At 37.3% G+C, this 11,547-nt stretch overlaps 1 pseudogene; it reads left to right on the top strand.

The window, feature by feature from the left end:
- Positions 1-3,690: 3,690 nt before the first annotated feature.
- On the top strand, positions 3,691-5,329 carry LOC101567196 (annotated as a pseudogene).
- Positions 5,330-11,547: the final 6,218 nt, after the last annotated feature.

The following is an 11,547-nucleotide window of genomic DNA, read 5'->3' as shown; positions in this document are numbered from 1 at the left end:
TGAATTTATAAGAAGCAATACATTAAATTCTGAGTGCATTGTGACTTGTGAGACTTTGTATAAGCAGAGATTGTTACTGATCAGCTGGAATTTCTTCCTACATAGATTTACTAGAAACAATAATTTCTGTGTGAACAGATCTACATTATTTTTAAGGAAATAAGACATTGATAGAGCCCTGTGAACTGGAATTAGTCTGTTTTACATTTGAAGGCAATGATTTATGATTTAAAATACTAACCAACAATTTAACCTAAGTCTTCTTATATCATTAAATAAGATATTCTCATGCTACATCATGAGGAAATTGCATAGGGCAGTAGTCCTCAAAATTTATTCTGTGTCAGAATTACATAAGAACTTACTAAAGACAGATTACTGAGCTTCAGTTGTTGAAACTGATTCAGCAGGTCTACAATGTGGCTTGATAATTTGCATTTTGCTTTTTAAATTTTTTTTATTTTTTATTTTTTTTTAATTTTAGGGAAGGGTTTACAGAGTGTTCAGGGTCTCACTACTAGATCTGACTCATAGTGATTCTCCTGTTTACAGCCTCCCAAGAGCTGGGATTATAGGATCACACCACCAAGCCCAGTCTCAATTACAGTCTCAGCACAGCAGGCCAGGGCTGGAGATTCCATCCCTAGCAATGCCTGTGCCTGCTTGCAGGCTCTTTAATCTCTTGAGCTATTTAGCGTGCTCTGATGATTTGAATTTTGAATAATGTCCTAGGTAATGGTGAGACTGTTGTTCTCAGGATCACACCCTGAAAAATCACTGTCATACAGTCACATTTCTGTCACCAGAAAATGTGTTCTTTAAAATATTAAAATATCCAGATGTGGTATAACAAGTATGAGACTAAGATGTTCTTTCATACTTGTTCTTCCAGTAGGACAATTTCACACTCTCCTGAATCTCTAAGAGATGTAATCATTGCATGAAGTGTTAGTTAACCAAATCACTAGTGAGACAGAAAATAGGAAGAGGAGAAACAAAGAAATATAGTTTCTAAGTCTGTGTCCTAAACACATAGCTCTGGCTTCTATGGAAGGAATATTTTTAGACAAATGATTAGACTCTTACTTTCCATATGTATTGTCAATTTCTAAACAGTTCAGGTCAATATAAGTAAGACTTAAGGAATCAGGCTAAGAGGTAGAAAAACCATAGGCAGACAGTTTCTTCAAATATTTATGCTAATTATAGACTGCTCTCCCTAACAATTATAATTTATAGTTTAACTGACTTTTTTTCTACTATTACAAATTAAAAGAATTTTAACAGAAAATAAAAATCTATTTCTGTATGATTTTGTAACTCACTGGTGCATTTTATAAGTTTTTATTTGTTGTTGTTTGAAAGACTTGTGCTGTTTTGCATGATTTAAAATGCAGCTATATTTTTACATTCCATGTTATGCCTAAGATGGTTGATATTCAGAGATAGTGAGGTTAAACCCAACTGCATATGTTGTAGGGTAATAATAAGCTTCTCTTCTGGAGGGTTAACAACCTAAGTTTGCAGACCAAAAATTAGAGAAAAAGAAGGGCTGTAAGGACAGCCAACATTTTGGCTCTAGCCTTTCAAGGTCAGTGAAGACTCAGGACATAGGAGAACTTATACGGTAACATCATGTAACTCACTTGTGTCCCAAACTTTCTGATCAAGGAGATTATGGGGCCACAGAGCAATGTGGTCAATGACATAGAGTGTGCCTAAGGAGAGTCATATGGATAAAAAACATTCTCTCAGGCTTTCACAGAGAGCAAATTGGTCAAGCAATGGCCATGACTCATCCACATGACTGACACTGACAATGGATCTGCAAATTGCGGTACAGGGTAACAGGATAAATCCTGAGGGGATTTGACTGACCTTATCAGATGCAAAAGACACATCTCTTGTTATATAGATGTTGCTTTATCTTGTCTTAACAATTCAGTATAAAAGTATAAAAACAAAGTATAAAAAGTAAAGTCATATTAATATGCTGAGTTGTGAAAGGCTCACGTCAACAACTTTTGACATTACCAGTCCCATTGAAAACCCACTGTTATTATGGACTACTAGACTATGTTAGATTGTTTTACTGAATTCATGCACCTACAATATTTAAATGGCAATGTAATACCCATGTCTAGCAAAACTAAACAAATAAAGGGGATACAAAGGGAGGACCATTTTTATCTGTATATACAAAATAGTTAGGATAGATATACAGCTACTTTCTCTTAATTCAAGGAGATAAAAGATTTGTACTAATAGTATTTGGACAGGATATCATGTCTGCATGCATCTTGTACTATGAATAAGCACTAAGAAGAAAACAATATGCAATATATTAAATATTGAAACTGTCCTATTAATCAGTTTTGAAACTGTCTCATTGTTGTTTCTCAATAAAATTGATAAAAATATCTATTAAAGTTTTTTTTCCGGAACCAGGGATTGAACTCAGACCCTTGCACTTGCCAGGGAAGCACTTATTCTACTGAGCCATCTCCCTGGCTCCATTAAAAATTATTTTCATTAAAGTAGTCTAATAAATATGTAAACACAATGGTAAAGAAAACAAGACAAAATATTTCTTCTATGAAACTTTTTGATTATGCAACTTTCATGAGCCCTGTGTCAATACAAAGAGTAGTGTATGGAAGTCAGGAACTTCATCTTTCCTCAGTGATTGTCTGCATGGCTTAAGTGAATGAATTGTATTAGTCAAATTTCCCATCACTGGGAAAAAACTACCTGAAACCTGAAACTTAGGGCAAGAGAAGTTTCTTTCAGCTTAGAGTTTTAGAGGGTGAAAACCACAGTAAATTGTTCCAAACCAGAAATAGTATGGTGGAAGGCCACAGTGGAGGAACACTGTTTAACTCGCATTAGCCCAGAAGCACACAATGAAGGGAATAGCTAAGATCAAGAATATATCTTCTGGGTCAGGCCCCTAGTGATCTACCTCCAACAAGGCCTGCACTGATAAATATAGCACCCCCATGTTCCCCTCAGCTTCCAAAGTCCTCACCTCTGAATAAAGGAGAGTTTTAGTAGACTTTTACACCATAACATTGAATATATACTGGGATATATATATATATATATATATCCCAGGAGAAACTAGAAAATTCAAATATATGTTTAGAAAATGTCTGTACAAAGTGATCTAATGTTGAATATAACACAGAGTATAAATCTAAGTCATACAGTAGATCTTTACATGAGTGTATATCTATAAATGAGATTTGTTTCTGCCCATAAAAATATGTTGATCAAGATCCCAAGAGATGTATTCATATACTTTTGTAGTAGAAGAGATTGCTAGAATTTAAGTTTTTAAAATCATCAGTGCACCTTTTTCTGGACTGTCTTTGGAATTCACATATTTCTTACAACATTTTGATAGAGCAATGCTTCACTATCTTTTACTGCTTGAGGAGTGGAACAGAAGTATCAGAGACCTGGGGCTGAAATTCATAATCTTTGTTAGAAGTATGATCATGCATAGAGGGAAATAAAAAAGATGGAGAGGACTCTAGTAGCTTCTACTATATGATCCTTAAGCTGATTAAAAATTACTGTTGCATTCTGAGAAAGCTCAGTGGCTGGTCTGGGTGAAAGAATTCTGATCTCTCCACTTTAAGATTGTGCCTTGGGACTCTAGTGTGAGACTCACTCACATACCTCAGAATGCCAGGTCTGAGTTGTAGATTTTATCAACTCAAATTTCCTGAGGTGGAAGATGTACTGATAGTGAATGTAAGGTCCATTGATGAAATGGGAGCTTATGTCAGTTGCTGGAACAACACTGAAGGCATGATTCTTCTTAGTGAATTATCCAGAAGATGCATCTGTTCTATAATCAAACTCACTGTAATTGGTAGGAATGAATGTGTGATAATCATTAGAGTGGACAAAGAAAAAGAATACAATGATTTGTCAAAAAAAGTTTCTCCAGATGAAGCAATCAAATGTGATGACAAATTCACAAAATTCAAAACTGTTTATAGCATTCTATATCATGTTGCTGAGTTGCTAGAATACACCAAGGGTGAGCAGCTGGAAAGCCTGTTCCAGAGAACTGCATGGGTCTTCATTGACAAGTATAAGAGACCTGGCTATGGGGTTTATGAGGCATTTAAGCGAGCGGTCTCAGAGCCATCTATTTTGGACAGTTTAGATTTGAATTAAGATGAATGAGAGGTACTCATTAACAATATTAATGGGCGCTTGATCCAGAAAGCTGTCAAAATTCGAACAGATATTGAAATGGCTTGTTATGGCTATGAAGGCATTGATGCTGTGAAAGAAGCCCTGATAGCAGGTTTGAATGGTTCAACGGAGACTATGTCCATCAAGATTAACCTCATAGCTCCTCTCTACTATGTGATGACTACCACAACCCAGATGGCTCAGTAGAATAAGCACTTCCCTGGAAAGCTAAAGGGCCTGAGTTCAATCTCTGATTCCACAAAAAAACATAATAAAAATAAATACAATTTTAAAGATTAAAGCAGAAATTAATTCAATCGAGATGAAGAAAACAGTTCAAAGAATTGATGAATCCAAAAGCTGATTCATTGAAAGATTAAATAAAATTGTTAAGCCCCTAGCTAATCTCATCGAAAAGAGGGAAGAAAAAATTCAAATACAAACAATAAGGAATGAAAATGGTATAATTACCACAGACCCAGTGGAAATTCATAAGACTATCAATAGCTACTTTGAGAATCTTCACTGTCACACAATAGAATACACAGAAGAAATGGAAGATTCCTAGAAGGTACAAATTACCAAAACTGAATGAAGAAGATGTAAGAACTCTCAATAACCCAATAATAGCCAATGAAATATGAAATGTAATGAAAAACCTACCGACAAAGAAAAGGCCAGGTCCTGATGGATTCACAGCTGAATTCTACAAGAAACTTACAGAAGATATAATACCTATACTCCTCAAACTCTTCAATGAAATTGAAAAGGAAGCACTCCTCCCAAAATCATTCCTGGAGGCAAATATTATATGGATACCAAAACCAGGGAAAGACACAACTAAAAAAGCGAGCTACAGGCCAATCTCCCTCATGAACATAGATGCAAAAATCTTGGAGAGAATGGAAGGCCTGTCAGTACTCAACCAAGCCATGGCTGTCATCCAAGAAAAAATTGAGGAAATGAGGGGAGTGTTCCACTTTCAAAGGAGCCCAAAGTGGTCACCGACACAGACAAGACAGAGCTTGCAAGGCAGCTAGATTGGCTTGAGAGAGAAAAAGCAGAAATAGATGGCAATGATGACACGGAAGGGTTGGAAGCCAGAGCTGAATATTAACTATGGGAGAACATCCAATTTGAGGAAAGTGAAGAAGTCCTTCTGGATGTAGACTCTAGGCTCAAAAGTTCTCCAGTATTGAAAACTTCAAGGCTGAATTATATTTTATTCCAAGCATTTAAGTGTTCCAGCATACAGAACATGATGCTCTCCCAAATGTTAGGCTTTCTTGAACACACTGAGTTTTGGGAGTGGCTTGATTTCACTAGATACAGATCTTCCAGCTGAGAATAGTCCTAAAACTGGGCTTGTGGTTTCCATTTCTTACGTCTTCAGATGGTACCTTTTGTAGCTAGTGCCTCCCTAAGATTTATCAGAGACACACAAAGCAGACAGTAATGATCACAGTCTTTCTACATAAAATGTATTCAACCAAACATCAAATAAATTTCTGGGATAGTTAACTAAAAAAAATTACTGTCACAAAGTTTTGTGGAACTGCAACCTGTCACAGAGGCAGGCTTAGCCCCAGATGACTGTGGGACCTGGTTTGGCCCTGTCCTGCCAGTTTCCACCATTGCTGAGCTTTGGTCTACTTCCCCCTACCTTCACAGAATGCAGGCTGATGATGGACAGTTACTTAGGAGGATACTGTGCAGCAAGTATTTTGCATAGTAAGGTCACACTAAAAGTGATTTGCAGAGTACAGGTGTCTCAAAGTAACTGTCTTAATATCTTTCTACACTATTTGATGCTGATATTTCGAGACAACTTCTTTCCTTCCCTAACTCACTTCCCAAAATTTAACAACAATCCTTATGCTGCTCTATCGCAATGATGCATTTGACTTATTTATGTGACTTTCTCTATCTCTAAATTGAGAACTTCTAAAAGATTCAACATGGAGGAATAGAAAAGCAATAACATTGGAACAATTCAAAGGAAATCAACCAAGAGCATAGACAATAGAAGGAAAGGGAGGGACAAACATCCTGACACCCAAATTAATCAGAAATTATAGAAATGTAGATCAAACAAAATGTAGAATAGGACTTTGCAAGACAGTGATCCACCCTATAAGGTTGGTGATGGCATTGTTGGCCTGAATGACAAGCAAGATTCACTTTACTGTCACACCAACAAGATACAGATGAATTGTAAAAGTATGCTTAACTCATCCCAAATAAGACAGTTGTGATGCACATCCCTTTTCATCTTATACTTTCCTCTACACAGAGGTTGATGTAACTTGGCAGCAAACTTTTCCAGCACTGCTCCCTCCCTAATGGGATGCCAACATTTTATTTTTTATTATATACTCTAACTGGAACCCTTAATGACAACAAAGTTAGGAAATACAGTAGAGGAGATCCACAACACTTCCTGCCATGTGACCAGAGAGAGGGACACAGATGCATGGGCTTAAACAGCTGTGCTACTCCCCCTGTGAAAGAAGAGACTGAAGTTGACAGAGAATCCTTGGGGTGCCTCCAAAACATTGGCAGAAACAGTGAGTCAGTAAGGCTAGGGACCATGGCAGACAATTGTGGAGGCACAATAGCAGCAGTGGAAGTGAAGATCAGTGAGGGGAACAACACAACTCCTCTTGTCTTTGAAATGGTGAGGCTGGCACTCCTCTCATGGCAGAGGAGATCAATGTGGGACTCAGTGTTTCCTCAACAATGGCAGGAGCAGAGATAGAGCTCACAGCACACCACCTCAGCTAGCCCAGCAACAAGCAGGAGAAAACAGTGATGTGCCAGTGGAAGTAGAATAGAGAATGCTAATCTGACCGAGGAGCCAAATATATTCTGGGATCACACTCAGACTGTCTCATTCTGAGGGCATCACAGCAACTGGGAAAAAGACACAGAGACAAACAAGGGTTTTCTGTTGCTTTTTCTTAGATATTTACATAAGAGGAAACATTCTTTCTAGTATTTTTTATTTACTTCAATAAGCTTTTGTTCTCTTTCTCTCTCTCTTTCTCTCTCTCCCCCCTCCCTCTCCCTCCTCTAATTTTCTAAAGCCTATCTAATCACCTGTTGTCTTGCAACCCTGCTTCTACTGTATGTCTCTTCATTTGACTTTCCGTTTTGTCCCATGTCCCTTTTAAATTTCCCACTGCATGGTAAAATCATTCTAAGGGAAAACTTTATATACAAGTTTTTTATAATGTTGGATTTTGTTATATAACTATAGATCTTAATTATATGGTTAAAAGTATGAATTAATATTTACCACAGCTTTCAGGTTGTAGGCTATGCTTGATATTATTGTTATTGCTAACTGTACTACTTTAGCCAGGATTTCATATCTGTGATAAGCATAGTGCATATGAATATGTCTAGTCTTATAACCATTAGTGTAGTCCAGTGCCTAAATACTCGTTGCTGAGCTAAGTCAATATCAACATATCATCCTTAATACATTGAGAAGGTAGGATCTTAGGACAAACTAAAAGGCCAAAACCCACCTACAACAAGAAGAAATACCTAAGAAATAGATATCCCCTAAAGAAGCCAAAAACCTAGTGATAAAGCTATCTACTATAAGAAACTCATAAGTAGAAAAACAGTAAAATAAAATAGAAAATGACAAGATAAAGAGACAAAAGGCAACACCAGACCTCCAGCCCAGCCAGGGAAAATACAGAGGACAAAGAGATACAGGAGATGAGAAGCCATTCACATGAATTCTCTGGAGTGATAGCAGTAGAAGTTAGAAAACAAAAGGATGAAATTATAGAGAAAATCAGAGAAGAAATAATCACCTAGATACAAAAAAGAGATGAAGACTATAATGATGGACTTGCTTAGTAAACATAAAATAGAAATAGATTTTTTTAATTTTTTTATTATTTTTTTAAATGTACTTTTATTTTATTTATTTATGTGCGTGCGTGTGTGTGTGTGTGTGTGTGTGTGTGTGTGTGTGTCTGTAGTCAGCTCAGCCCACCAGGGGGCGGGGCTGGCTGACATGTGGTGCTGGGGGATTGAACCGTGGTCCCTGTGCTTTGCGAAGCTTGTTCTAAGTAGGTGCTTTAGACCACTGAGCCATCTCACCAGCCCTAGAAATAGATTAAAAAATAGAGGAGCATAGAAAGGTGAAAGAAACTAGGAATATTCAACATAAAAAAACAAGTGGAATGCATGCAACAGATTTAAACATACATTCAGGATATCAAAATTTCCATTGAAAGTTTGAAAAATCAACTGAATGAAAATGAGGCTAGAACATCAGACTTACAAGACAGGATTGCATCTAACAATCATGAAAAGAAAGATATTTTAAAAATAATAAGGGACAATTAAAAAACAAACCAATGACTGTAAGATCATTCAAAAGAGATCAATGTAAGATTTATAGGAATTGATGAAAAAGCAGGTGTCATCACAAATGACACAAAAAATAGCATGTTCACGGACGTGATGGCAGAAAATGTCCTAATCATGGAAAAACAAACATACAGTAAAGTGAGACACATAGAATATTAATGACCACAACAAATATTCATCAATGCATATAGTAATCAAGGTACCAGGAATGGGCCAGGGAGATGGCTTAGTAGAATAAGCACTTGTCTGGAAAGCACAAGGGTCTGAGTTCAAATCCCTGGTTCTGAAAAAAAAAAGATACAAGGAATTGAATACAAGAACAGATGTTAAAAGCTGTTTAACAAAGGAAAAAATATATATATATATATATATATATATATATATATATATATCCTCATCAGAATCACAGATGAGTTTTCAACACAATAAATCAAGAAGATCTCGGAGCAAAGTATTTGAAATCCTGAAAGAAAACAACTTCCGACAAACATTAATGTATGCTGCAAAATGATCTTCCAGAATCAATGGTAAAATAACATACATGACAAAGAAAATCTGAAGAAAATTATAACCAGGCAATGAGTCCTCAAATATGTCATTAACAGTTTTTTTTTTAAAATATATTTTAGGGAAGGGTCTGCAGAGTGTTCAGGATCTCGCTACTAGATCAAACTCCTAGAGATATGCCTGTTTACAGCCTCCCAAGCGCTGAGATTACAGGCAGGTGGTGCCACCATGCCCAGTCTCAATTTCCATCTCAGCAAGCCCCAGGGGTAGGGCCGGCACCGCATGCCCAGGAATTGAACCACCAGCCCCTGTGCCTGCTTGCAGGAGCTTTAATCCTCTGAGTTATTTGGCCAGCCTTTTTATATTAAGAATATTTTAGACAGAAACAAAGAAGACTACAAATGATTAAATGCGAGTAGAAAGATACACCAGACAAGACAAGTAATTAAACAGAGGAGAAAGACAAGAAACTTATAGCAGAAAAAATGAAATGTCAATGATAATTCAATATATGTACTAGTTTTTATCACCAATGTCAGTGGTATCAGTTAACCAATCCAAAACATAAACCCAAAACAGAAAAATCAGACAGGTAGATGGCTCAAGAAACAGAATAAAAGGGACAGCCAAATAGCTCCCCTGCTCAGGCAGGCGCAGGCATTGGGGGTTTGATCCCAGGGCCTGCCATGCCTGCCCCACCCCAGGGGTACACTGAGACTGCAATTGAGACTGGGCGTGGTGGCGTGCACCTGTAATCCCAGCTCTTGGAAAGCTGTAAACAGGCGGATCACTATGAGTTCGATCTAGTAGTGAGACCTTGTAGACCCTGTACGAAATACATAAAAGAAACAGAATTCAACAACATGATACATATAAACAACACACTTAACTTAAAAAAGAAAATTGTAGACTGAAATTCAAAGGATGGAAAGCAATACCTCATACAGCAGAACCCTAGAGAAAAAAAAAAAAACAGACCCTATTCTACTTACAAAGTGAACTTCAAGCCAAGAGTGATCAAAGAGACAGAAACGGTAGGGCTGGGGAGATGGCTCAGTGGAATAAGCGCTTCCCTGGCAAGCACAAGGGCCTGAGTTCAATCCCCAGTTCTGCCAAAAAAAAAAAAAAAAGACAGAGATGGTCACAACATACTTGGTAAGGAAAAAACCCAAAATAAAGAGATAAAAATCATAAATATATATTTACCAAATACCAGCACAATTAAGTATAAAAAACAAATATTAGCAGGCATGAAAAATTAAATATGAACTGACACAATTGTAATCAGTGAAATTAATATTGATGAACCACACAAAAAAGCAACAAAGAAATATCAGAATTGAACTAAATTTTTTATTAGTAAGGGTCTACAGGATCTCACTATGTACATCAGACTCGTAGTTATTCTCCTGTGTTCAGCCTCCCAAAGAGTCAGGATTTTTTTTATTTTCATTTTTATTTATTTATTTTGCAGAACCAGGGATTGAATAGAGACCCTTGTGCTTGCCAGGGTAGCGCTTAGTCTACTGAGCCATCTCCCTTGCCCAACAGGCGTGCACCACCACCTCCAGTCTCAATCGCCATCTCAGCATGCTCCTGGACCAGGGCCAGCACAGCATGCCGGGGATTGAACCCCAGCTGCTGTGTCTGCCTAAGCAGGTGCTTTAATCCACTTTTTTGTTTGTTTGTTTTTCTGTGTCAGGCTGCCTTAAGTGCGAGCCTGGTAAGGCATGGGGAGCTGGGGATTGAACTGCGATCCCCTGAGCCTGACTAGGCTTACCCCAGCAAGCATTTAAACAACTGAGCTAAGCAACAAGCCCTGGAATTGAACCAACTTGTGAACAATAAGACCTAGTAGAAATCTACAGAGTGTTCCATCCCACAACATCAGAATATACATTCTTCCCAGATGCACATAAGATGTTTACCAAAACACACCACATACTAGTCCATAGAACATGTTTAAGTAAATGCAAAGAAATTGAAATTATCTCATGCATATTATCAGACCATAGTTTTTATTTTTCCAGTACCAGAGATAGAACTTGGAACCTTGCACTTGCCAGGCAGGAACTTAACGCCACTGAGCTAACTCTCCAGCCCTATCAGATCACAGTGAAATGAAATTGGAAATCAACAGCAAAATAAATTACAAGAACTCCACAAACACATAGACATTAAATAAACTCTCCTAAAGAACCAATGAGTAACCGATCAAATTAAAGAAGAAATTAAAAAAAATATTTACAATGAAAGGAAAATGCAGATCTTAGGAGTGACCCTGAGTCCCAGGAAACCTAGGGAGCTTCAAAAATGACAAAGTGAAGGAGCAAAATGCAATCTCAGATCTCTACCCCACCTAGCAAAAGTCCAGGAGACATCACCACAGAAGACCTCATAAGTCACACACCTGAAATTTCTGAAATGTTTTCA

This window comes from Octodon degus, unplaced genomic scaffold (genome assembly GCF_000260255.1).
Source record: "Octodon degus isolate 3935 unplaced genomic scaffold, OctDeg1.0 scaffold00041, whole genome shotgun sequence".
Classification (NCBI taxonomy): Eukaryota; Metazoa; Chordata; class Mammalia; order Rodentia; family Octodontidae; genus Octodon; species Octodon degus.
Note: the sequence above shows the minus strand (reverse complement) of the source record. Positions and strands in the feature narration are given on the sequence as shown.